This window comes from Cinclus cinclus, chromosome 3 (assembly GCF_963662255.1).
Source record: "Cinclus cinclus chromosome 3, bCinCin1.1, whole genome shotgun sequence".
Taxonomy (NCBI): Eukaryota; Metazoa; Chordata; class Aves; order Passeriformes; family Cinclidae; genus Cinclus; species Cinclus cinclus.
The window spans coordinates 87268657-87281196 of NC_085048.1; the positions used below are offsets into that span (position 1 = coordinate 87268657).

General features: G+C 38.8%; 1 protein-coding gene across 1 annotated transcript in view; it reads left to right on the forward strand.

Moving 5' to 3' along the window:
• Positions 1–12540, forward strand: part of THADA (THADA armadillo repeat containing) — a 153776-nt gene that overhangs the window by 124988 nt on the left and 16248 nt on the right. The window lies entirely within an intron of this gene.

Here is a 12540-nt window from a genome sequence, read left to right on the forward strand (position 1 = left end):
TGAGAGCCTTTGCTGACACATTCTTCTATGTGTTGTGAATAAATTAGAATTTACTACCAAGCTCATCCCTCTCTCGTGGTCCCTGGTCTATGCTACTCAGTAATGCCTGTACAAGCTTGTCTGCAGTCAGTTCAAATTAGTCAGCCCTATCCATGTGAACTTCTGCTAGGCTGGAGATAAAGCAGCTCTGTGGTTTAAAAAAAATTAAGAAAAGGCAGTAAAATTACATTTCCCACTATTGTAGATAGAAGTAGCCAGGAATCTGCTCGTGTGGCAAGTGTGTTTTTGAGCTGGTGCTGTTCAGGCACAGAGCTATGAGGTAGAAGAAGGTAAAAGGAGTGATATGGCATGGACAGCTTTCATCTTCCTGTTAAAACCCACAGCTCTGATTCCAGCACTGGCATCACAGCTCTGACAGTTTCTTTAGTCCTTGCTACAGCTCTCTTGAGTATCAAGGGGCTCTGTGTGCATGTGCCTCAAGTCCCCAGTGCTGGCCTATAGGGGCGTCATCAAGTGTCTCAAGATGGTACTTTCTTCAGGAATAATACAGTGCTGGATTGTCTCTCTGACTCATTGCATCTTCTCCCTTCTTCCCTGTTTTATCCTGGTGCCAAGGGATATTTTCCTGTAACTGGATGAGAGCTCTGTCCTCTGTCTCCTAATTAATACGAAGGTCACCTCAGCGCTTGCTCTTAGAGCTTACCACTTTGTAAAGCTGAAGTGACCATATTGAGAAGATAATATAATAATTGTTTTTTATTTGCTAGGTTCCTAATTAGGATAGGGCCCCCACTCCCCAAACTTCTGCTAACCCCTTAGTTACACTTGGCTGTGCCTTCCTGTTTTTCTCATTTAAACTTCTTGCAATGAAATGAGTATCTGTCTTCTGTAACTAGAAAAGTGCTGCATTTGAAAAGAGATAATTCATTTTCCTTTCATGTCCATTTTTCATCATTGTTGTTCCTTCTTGTGATCATTTTTCCCACTGAACTCTTTTTACTTTTTGTGATTTGCTTTCTAGCTTTTGGGGGAGCAATTTTTCCCTTGTGGTTTTTATTTATGACCAGATTAAATAAGCTCACCTTTGTACGTTGTTTGTTTACTTTCATTTTTCCACTTTCTTTTCATGTGCGTTTGAGAGTATGCAATATGTTTAGGTCTGTGGTTTAGATATTTCATGGATCACAGATGTCTCTGTCGTGGGAATTTTTAAATTACATTCAAATATCTGCTTATTTTTTTCAAATTTTCATGCCATGAAAGTCTGATTTTTCATCACAGCACTGACTTTAAAATAACTGAATCCACAGACTGAAATTCATAGAAGCTGTGAAGAAGCTCTCTTTAAAATTCTTACTTTATAATAAATTACTGGATATCGTAAATTAACTAACATTTCATTTCCATTATTCAATGATAAATTAGTATTATGGCCCAGTAGTTTTATCATGAGATCAGAAAGAGGAATGGATGTTTAAAAACCTGTTTTCATACATTCTGTAATTGTTTCATGTCATTACCATTACCACTAGCTAACACAAGAGAGTAATGAGACAATTAAGATTACAGCTTCATTTGTGCATCAAAAGTGTTGTATCCTAGTAACCATTATATTTCCAGAAATATTGCACTGTAGTAATAGGTTATGGTGTACTTCACCTTTTACTGTTAATTTGCCATACAGAGAGCAGGAATGCTGTTCACAAAATACAAGCACTGGACTTGCCAGAAATTCTGGCACTAGCATCTTCATATCCACTCCTCACAAAATCCTCTTTTCTCACTGTGTGCACAGCATGTAAGGGAGGAGTAGCCTATAGCTGCCTGCAGAAGAATTGCATTTATTTTCAGCTTAGGGAATCAATGCCATAAGTGCTTAATTTATATTGAGATCTAGAAGAATCTGTGATTATAGCCTGGCAACTGCCTCTGCCCTTCATGTGTGATACAAGCTGGCATCTTGTTTTTATGTGGAAGAGTAGAGTAGGAAGGGTTATGTACTTGTGTGTTACACTTAAACCAGGACTGAATTATCATCTTGTTCATCAGAGCAAGGTGAAGTTAGACTGTTGTTAACAGTAACAAAGTTATTTGCATAGGCTGTTGGTAGAGTTGTTGTAGCACAGTTTTCCTTTTACCTGTGTTGCTGAATAACAGTACAAATGTGTAGCAGTATGATAGTGTCAAATAATAGGTATTTTTGTGTCATTTATAGGTGATTAAATTGGAGGCAAATGATCCTGTCTATTATAGTGTGCTTTCACTTCCAGTAACAGCTCCTATCTTGTGTAATTCTTTGAAATGCTACATGAGCTCCCGGAAGAGAATATGAACTTGGTTTCTTGTTGCTCCCTCATGGCTTTTGGTGAGGGCAAAACCCCCAGTCACCTCAGGTAACTAATCCATATAGCTTTGGATCACTCAAATTACAAAAGCAGTAAGCTTGTGGAGTCAGAAATGTGTGGTAACACATGTGGTACAAGAACCCTATGGAAATTGCAGCCCCCATTTTCGTTTGGAAGGAGGAAAGCTCAAAAGACCAAACACTGACACACCACAGGGCTCCTATCCTTGCTCTACCCTACTATTTACCCCTAAGCAAAACCCTACAAACCCTACTATTTTCTTATAGAAGGCAAAGACTTCTACTATTATTGGTAAAGTTCACTTTTAAAATTTATTTTATTCATACAGAGAAGCTTGTTTTATGTTTTTAGTATGTGCAAAAGGAAGTTACTGAGGTTGGGATGATGGAAGTAATTTTCTGAGCAGAGCAGGTCAGAGTCCTGCCTCAACAGAAGGGAGAAAAACTTCTGTTTTCCTTGCTAAAAATACCAACTTAGCAGGTAGTTAAGGTTTTCCTAATAACTGGAACAATATAAACCCCCATCTGTAACTCAAGGTATTGTGTGTACACTTTGTTGTTGTTTCCTCATGCATTGAGGTGTAAACCTCTGGGAGATTGTTTTATTCCTTTTAGTATGAGGGAGGGTACAGGAAGTATTGTATTCAGTGTAAAGGTAGAACAGTTGCTTTGAAATCTAATTAAATTAGTGACCCATGGCTGTGTAAAGTCTAGACCTATTCACAGCAGCATTTTTTATACAAGAGGGTTACTCCTTACAAGAAAGATGATTTAAGCTGGGGAAACAAGAGTGCTTTTTTCCCTACTGGTGATCACTTTGCTAAATATCCTGAAAAATTCAAGTAACTGTGCTAGAACAAAAACTGGTTTTATTGGTGTAATTTTCCTCTCTTTTTTTTTTTAATCTAGAGAAGAATTACATGAAGTAAAGTTATGAGCTTGTCAGTATTAGAGAAGTTTGAATAAACTATTTTTCTACCATTATCGCCAAGCCAATCAAATTCTATAAAATTCTATATTAAAAAAACACACCTTTAGTCAGCTTAACCTTTATGTTGGTAAATTACCAAATTAACCTTAAGTGAGTTTAAGAGCATTTTTAGTGTCATCAGCATTAGCACCAATTTAGCTGATTTTTAAAATTGAGCTGAATTAAGCTTAGATGAGCAATTAGGTTTGCAAACTTGAGGAGTTTTGGAATTGCCTGAATGATTTAGCAGCCTAAATACTCTTCTGGAATATGATTGAGGACTTCAGGAACTTTCTGCTCCTTTTGTTGTGAAATAGCAGTTTTGTACAGAGATGGAGCTCTGTCTTAGCTCCTGGGCTCAGCTGTGTGGCTGCAGCAGAGCTTGTGCAGCCCAGAGCAGGTAAATGGCCCACTCTGAGCACCACCATTACTGGCTGCCGTGGGAGCATCTTTGAATATCAGTCTAATGTTGTTATTGTTAACATCCCTAAATTTTTGAGGAATTCTGAGCATGATGTAGTCAGTTTCAATCCACTGGCTGAAATTTCAGATATATTAATTCTGTTCCTTTGGTTCCATTTCACATGTTTAAGAAATAAGCAATAGCTGATACTCCTGTGCCAGGAGTTTCTGAGCAAAAGGCAACACAAAGTTTTCTTTTCTTCTCTTGATGGTTGCTCCCTTCTTGATAGATTCTACTTTTTATCTTTGGGGAAAATAATTAGTGAAAAGGACAAGTGTCCTGGTTTTCTTTGGTTTTTGTTTTGTTTTTTTTTTTTATTCACCAGCAAGGGAAAAAAAAAAGAATTTATTAGCTGGCTGGTTTAAAGAAGCTGACTCCACCTTCTAAACTGACTTTCCACCATCCAGGAAGGGGAGGGCACAACAGAGCAGATTGAGTTAAGACTCCTGTGGAAGTCTTCACTGCTGGGTGTTGACTGTTTTAGTGGCCCACACTATTTCAAGTTTATCTTACTGTTTCAGGCATGTAGGAGCATTTCAGCAGCTTTTATTTTGTTTATTGGCCAGCAAGTATAAATGTGTGTAAAGGGAGAAGTTAAAATGTGCTGCTTGGGGTGGCGGTGGGGGAAGAAAAAATATAATTTACTTAGATTGAAGCACTAAAACATTTTGAGTGTCTCTGAATTCTCTTCTAGACTTAAAAGGACCTAACCATCTGATTGGGTAGAACCTTTCTCTGTGAACCATGCTGTCATTTCGGCATGGAGAAGAGCAAAGGTGCTTGTTGCTTGCATCTCAATTTACTTTTTCACACATCATTAGTGTAAAAGTCAAGGCAAATTCAAACCAAACTAATTCATGAACCTAGAGTAGGTGTGGCTGTCATGATTGTACCTGGAAGAAGGCTTATGTGTGGGGTTTTTTTCTGGTACAGTGACAGTGTAAATAAGCTTTGGCAGAGGTAGGGGAAGTTAAGGGACAATCACACTCAATTTATATTAACATTTGAAAGAAACAAGGGGAGAAGAAATCCTGCTCAGATTTATGTTTCTTTTTCCTGTCCTCTAAGAATCTTCCTTGGTGAACCTAAAGCTGTGCAAAAGGTTTCATACCCTAAGAAGATCTAGTAAATCACTTGAACAAGAGATAAGAGATAACCACAGTCTGTGTGATGTTAATGCAGCACAATGGTCTGGCAGTCATCATCAACACCACAGGTGGTATCAGCAAATCATGGGTGACTGGCATGATCCCAAAACTTGTACCCCAAATGTCCATGAAGCATTTCAGGACAAGTAGCTCAGATTTCATCTACTGCAGTTACTAGTGAAACAGCTATGAGTAAGTGCTGGGCTAACCTAAAATGCTAAATGGACCTTGGTAGTGTTTAAATGCTAAAAATACCATTGACATTGGTAGTGTTTAGCTGCTTGATAAAACCATCTCACATATTGCATGGGAAACAGTAAAGAAAGATATTTTACTTTATTCATTGCCTCATTTTCGTGTTGGCATTTGAAACTGTTTTCAAAATATTCATTAAAGTAAGTGCCAACTTCATCCATGTCAAAAGGAGCTTTTCTTCCTCACGTTTATTGTTGGGTAAATGCATGAAGTAGATTTCTTAAAGCTTTAGTTCATGAACATGTCAAGTTAACCCCCCTCTCCCCAGACCTGTTTACTTGCCAGTTGTTAAGTCCGTGCTGTGGGATTGGAGATGGGAAAATAACTGGAGGTTAGAACCTGTGCCCCACTGTTATGTGCAACATGCATGCTTTAAGTTGCTGTGTCTCTCTCAATGAATTATAAAGAAGAGATGCCAGTAAACTGTTCAGAACTCCACTTTTCATCTGATTGATGTGTTCATCCTCTTGCCGAACTGGGGGATAGATTAACCACCTTTTGCTCTAATTCTGTGCTGGACTAGCCTTCCAGTGAGGCAAGTGGGGAGACTGGTGAGTAAAACAAATGTCAGGTTACTCTGATCCTGGACAGGATTAGTGTGTAGGGTTCTGCTTCTCTCATGCACTAGGTAACTTGCCCTGATGTTCAGGTTAGGCTAGTGGGCCTCTGAAGCCCCAGACGGCTCCCTTAGTTGTGGCTTTTAAAACCAGTTCTTGCAGCTGCCTGGCTTTGAGGAATAAGTGGTAATTGCCCAAACATAAACTAGGGAATTGCATGCATGCAAACTGGCTTAAGGATGCATTAACTGGCAAGATCATAGGTGGTAAGATTTCCTTTGCTTGATTTAAGTCAAACTTGTGCATTTTCTTCTCTATTCTGACTTATTCTGATTTTCCTCTGTTTAGAGGTTTGATGGAGGGGTTACAAAAAGCATGAAGTCAGAACATGGCTGTAACAAGAGCTTGCTGACGCTGCTGCCTGGAGCTCCTCCAGTGGTTGGTAGTGCTGTGGGTGGGTGGCTACAGCTGCATACAGAAGACTGAACACTTTCATTCTAGACACTTGACTTGCTGTGATACCCTGCTATGGTGTGGAAAGTTAACAGCTTCCCTCAAATGGATGAATTTCGTGGCCTTGCTAATGCCATGGGTAGGTAAAAACAGTGGTTTGGAAAGACCAATTAAAATGCATTTATTGCCTTCCATGATTTTCAAGCTGCCTTGGGAATTGCTTATAATTTTGGAATCTGTTGGTCAGAAAAATCTCCCAGACAGATCTTGTGATATGCCACGGGTGCTTGGGCACCGTCCAGAAGTTCTCTCAGTGTTGTCTGGGTTACTAATGGAAAACTGCTAATCATATTAGCCAAAATATGTTTATGTTCCCTGTACTGGGGACAATTGGAAAGAAGGTTAATGAAATTTTTTTCTGGAATCAGCTCAAGGATTTCTTCTGCTTTGTGTATATTCTTAAAAACTGCATTCTGGTAACTAGATGTGCTGCTCACTAAACAGAATTTCTAAGCCTTCTATGAAAGAGGAGCCTTTTGAGCTGAATGTTAGGATTTAAATGGGGGCATTTATCCAAATAGCCTTTAAGCAGTAGAAAGCAGAATAGACATTGATAACTCATCCAGGCAGAAGACGATATGAAAAAGATGCCATACAGTTAAAAGCAGAAAAAAATCACAGCAAAGCAGAGCTGCTTGTGTTGCAGAATGATTTTCTACAACTTTTAAGTTTACTTTCAAAAGACCATGTATGGAATCTCTGTGATACCCTGTTACAAGCAATACATCTTGAGGCCTCAGTGGAGAGGTGTAAAGCCGTGGCAGCAGTTTTCAGTGTTCTATCCAAACACGCTGTAGGACTTTGTATTGAGACACTGTAAGGTGATGACATCTCTTCAGTTCCATTAGATAAGGCCTGTTGAGGACAGGGGGAAGGTCACACATCTGTGTGTGTATTCTGGGAATGCTCTGACGTGGGGTCTGGCAAAGGAGGCAGTGGGTGCTGCCTGGAATGGCTAGAACACTCTGCAGGGTGAAGTGCACCATGTTACTGAAGAGTAGTGTAAATCATGGAAGGCAACATCACTGATAGACACCCTTAAGCTGTCTGTAATTGTAGGATCGTAAGACGACAGGGTTCAAACAGAAAAAATTCTCCTTCAGGTGTTCAGTGTTGAACCTTCTGCTTAAGGGACCCTTACTCTGGCTGCATCATATTATCTTTTCCAAACTTTTAGTGGTCAAAACTTCTCATGCACCTGCATGGAGAAGGATTTATGTGGAGAGACAAATATGTAATGATGACCATTTAAATCTTGGCAGACAAAGTAAGTGTCAAGTACCTGTGCTATTTGGTGACTACCTGATGACTATGATGGCCTTACATTTTAACAGTTTTCTTCCAGAGAGCAAAATGACACGTGGTAGAGATTATGAAACACTTACTGTGGCTAGAAGCTGTAATTTTGGGGTTTTTACATCTTCTGTAGTAGTTCCAAGAAGGTAACAATTACAAGTCAGTCGCAAGGATGAAAGAACTGAGGTCTAGGAGTGTAAATGAATTCATCTGGTCTTTCTGCTAGAGTAAATTCAGGGTTGCTTCAGGAGCAGATTTGACCGGTAGCCTGGTTACATCATACTTTATACTAATAGGCATATTTTGTGTCTTTATAATAGTATTTCTATTGCATGTGACTATTCTACTTCTGCATCCTTAAAATATCTCCTGTTGTTATGAAAACTTTTGGAAGATCTGGTTGGAAAGCAATTAGGTCTTAAAAGTCCATTTGTAGTAAGATTGTTTCCTGGTTTACTGGTGACTTTTGAATAATGTTTAACTATTTTCCTTAGATACACAGGAGGGGTTGGCTGAAAATACGGCTTAAATATTTTTGCTCAGAAAACTCTTTGGTGATTACTTTTGGGCTCAGGGACCCATCACTGAATTTCCTGACTGCCTTTTCTTTTTTTCCCTTTCTCATGCCAGTGTAGTGTAAAGCTGTTTGTTACCCACAGCTTACCTCCTAAACTTAGGAGTCTTTGTGTGCGAGTAAAATATTAATGAAGAAGCATTGACTTGAAGCCAAAGTGAATACACAAGCTCCTGCAGTTTTTAATGAAACTTCCTAAGCTTATGAAGCCAGGTTTTCTGATAAAAGTGTATGTGTTGTACCTGTTAGCTTAACAAATGTATGCTCTTTGGATATAAACAAAATAGCATAATCAATGATCATCTTCTGCTTTGAAAGCATTTAACTTTATTTCTGAGAGAGATCTATGGAATTTTTTTTTGAAATTGCTTTGATTTTTACTCCTGATTAATTATAGAAGAAGTAAGCAGCAGTCTTAATTATCTTCATTCAAAAAGTAATTTTGCAAACTAGGCCAGTAAACTGTGTGGAATCAGCCTCTGCAGAAGTCAACAAAAATGGAAGGACTGATGATATTCTCCTGAATAGAGCTATTTTGGACTTCCTCTAAACAAGCTGGAAATGCAGAAGACTCAGTGCTTTGGAGCAAATGTACTCTGCTCCACAAGAGCATGACAGATTGTCAGGGAAGGCCAGGGAAAAGAAATTGTACTGTTCACCCTACATTGTCTAGTTTTCACAGCTAGGCCAGGAAGAGTTGTGGGGGTTTGCTGTTTTGGTTTCCTGTTTGCTTTTTGTAGCTGGCATTCTACATTGCTAATTGTGGGCATGCTAATAATCAAGAAAAATGCTAAGCTCTTAAATCATATCTAGACTAGTGAAATGTTATTTGAACAGATTTATTTAGAGATGTACTTGTAATTCTGTGATACATTAAGTTTGCAACAGCTGGCCTGTTGTCTCTATGGCATTTTGCTACTGTATTCAGCTCTTGTTACCCCAAGATTCAAATGTTTTATTTGAATAAATTAACTCCAATTTTATTCATTAAAAGTACTGAAATGAAACTTGCACTTACAAGGTTGTAGCTTGTCCTTTATCTGTAAAAATTAAGTCGGGGACAAATTGTGTTATTTTGCTCACCAGTTGCTGCAGTTCTGTCATTAATACTGCTTCTTCTGTTCCACTGGTGCTATGAAAGAGTAAAGATGTTCCAAGCAGTTTCTTTTTGTAAAACAATGGCTACTTGACTAAATTGATACAGGGGACAGGTACTATTAAAAAGTAATTTTTGAAGCTAGCTTATATTGAAAAGTAGCCAAGCAACAATAGAAAAGAGATCTTGTTACTTCAAGAAGAATTGTTCATTGGGTCGGGAATTGAGAAAAGGGAATAAGAGAAAGAAGAATACTGGAGGAATTAAGGGGAGTTGCATACAAATTAAAAGAAAATAGTTTCATTTTAAATTGAGCTTACTTTCTCACAATGTCCAGCTAGGGGTTAGACATAGTTAGGAGCTGGGATATGGAAATTGGTGGTAGTTTTTTGATCCCTTGTTACCTGGCACAGGTGAAAGCTGGGACAAATAGGATGCTGTTCTAACTAGGAGTGTGCACAAAAAGGCTTTGGTTATCTGTACCCTGTGACTCCCCCACGCCTCCTCAGTTTCCTTAAGATGCAGGAATCCAAGTGGATATGGACCAGCATCTCTGATATTTTTTGTATCCTGCATATTAACTTCCCACACAGTGCAGTTGAGGACTGCATGCTAGAAGTTCTGAAGGGAAGGACTTGGGAGAGCCCTGGGCAGGCACACCCATACACACATGGAGTTCTTTATGAAGGCTGAGCTGGAATGCCTGTCAGATCCCAGAGGTATTTCACCAAGAATAAGATGATCCACTCCTGCAAGCAGATTTTTGCACACAGAATTTCATTTGTGTGTTGGTGGGAGTGAGGCAGAGGCTATAAATAACCTTTGCAAACTAACCTAAACCACCACCTTGTTTTCATGTAAGTCAGCACTCAAAATTTTTAATGACCAAGATAATTCCTACCTGTGACCGAGTCAAAGCAGCACCTTAGAATGAAAGTTGGTTTTATTATATTACTGATTTCCTGTGCCATAGTCTTCCCACTGATTTGGTTACTTTAATTCCTGATGGGTTGGTGGAGGGGAGGTGGGGGAAGCAGCTGTGGGACACAATGGGCTCTTACTTCAAAACCTGAGATGTGTAAAAGTCAACGTCGCTTTTTTCTTTTCTATAATCAGTTCCAAATGAGCGCTTACAGGGACAACTCGGAACTGGCTTGGTTGAACAAATTGATTTCTCATGCTTGAGAAAGTAAAGTTAAACATCCTTGGGAAGCCTAGAAATTTAAATTTTGATAACTAGACTTTTTATAAAGGGCTTTTGATTTATTAGATTTAGAGCAAGACTGTTGAAATCACCTTGAGGAGCACAATTATTTATGGCAGCTGCTTACAGTACCAGTGTAATGCCACTTTCGCATGTTTTTAATTTTGTTCCTTCACATGGTCTGTGCTGTGTTAATGATCACCTTGTCATGCTGCCAGTGGAAAACAGTTTTATAAATAATTCCCACTGGTAAGATGAAAGTGTTAACAGAAATACTTCAGTGAAGGTCTTGATTAACTTACACTCTTGGCTTGATCACAGTGAAGCTTAGACTTACAATATCTTGTTACCAGAACTAATAAAACCCATTCATTTTTTCATGTACTGTGTTAATTACCCTTTTACTTTTCCTCATGGGCAGACACACAGAGGCTGATTTCATGTTTGTGTTGAAGACCGTAGTTACACTTTTAGACTGTTGCTCTACTTACAAGTTCCTACCCAAACAAAACTAACCTTCCCTAATTCCAGAATCCATATATTGTAATAGTAGTCCTTCAAGACTATAGATTGTTACACTTAGGTGCTCTGTTTAACCTATCTTTACTATAAACAGCTGAAGAAAGGTCTTGTAAATTTTTTGTATTTTCTCATACTTACTGAAAACTTGCTGTCTTATGTACATGCATTAAGAAGCACAGCTAAAAACTGAATTTCCAGAATATCTTTCTTCTTTAATTAAAATCCCTCAAATGTAAATATTCCAGTCAATTGCCATTTTGTAGTAGAGAATACTAACATACTATATTCCATTACCACCACCTCTGAGAAACTTCAGGAAAACAGGCATGTGCCACATTCTCTGAAGCTTAATAGCAATAGGATCACATAAACTATGTTAATGAAGGGCCTTTTAGAAAAGACATTCATAGTAATAGTTTTCATCCCCTAAAACAAACTCCTTGGAGGTTGGACTAGATGATCTTCAGAAGTCCCTTCCATGAGGAAGGAAGCAACGTGTGTTGGGTAGATCAGTTTAATTAGGCAAGATCATACTCAGGTGGGCAATTGTCTTTAAGGTCATATAGCAAAATACAGATGATTTGATACTTTGGAGTCAGTGACTGCATGCTCCCCTAAAACAAGGTCAGCATGGACCTTGGAGTTCAAATACAGTGGGTGTAGGGAGAGCCTAGGAATAAAATGATCTCAGGGTGAAGCAGTGCTTACATAGACACAAACTGAATTATTTCTAGGCTGGTCTGTAGAACTCAGTAAATTCAAATTAATTCCAAATTCACAGGAGTAGAAGCAATACAGGCAGCCTTTGCTTGCTAGCTGCCTTTTTTTGCAATGCATTTTGGTTTTTAGCATGATCGTCTGTGTGCCACTGTGAATGGCTGTCACAGGGTAGATGTAAATTCTCCAGATTAGGGGTTTTGTTTGATTCCCACAATTTGTGATTAAGGCTCACCTAGTGCCATCCATGGCAAAGTGAAGTAGAATTTCGCCTTACCTGAAGGAAACTCATTTGAAATATGCAGATGGGAGAATAAGATGTTAAAGACAGAAAGTCTTTTTGTTAGAGACACATGTTACAGTCACAGTGTGGACTGTAACTTCAAGTGGCATTACGAAGTACAAAAGGTAAGAAGTTCCTTGAGAAGTGAAGTGAAGGAAGCTTAGATTTGGTGGGGTTTTTTAATGAATTTGTTTTGCAGGTAAGGGGATTTTCCCATGTCTGATGACTCAAGTTTCAGCCTTTCAATAGGCATGACAGCAGTAGAGTCTTTTCTTTACCCAGCTGGCTATTTCATAGAAACAAGACTTAATTTCAGTTTCAAATTCCTGTGTCCTTTTTTGTCAAACGGGATTGAAACTGGCTCACAAGTTGTGGTGGGAAACACATACACAGAGGTATGCCTCCTGACTTCCTTATTTTGTTTAAAAATGGGGGGAAAGTCCCTTTGATGTTGTTTATTATTTCAGATTGCCAGGCTGATTGAATAAAATATACTAGAGCTGTTGTTCTTTTCTGTGCACTGAGTGCTCCCTTCCTCTCTACCTGCCCTCACATTTCATCCTCTGTGCTTCTTCAC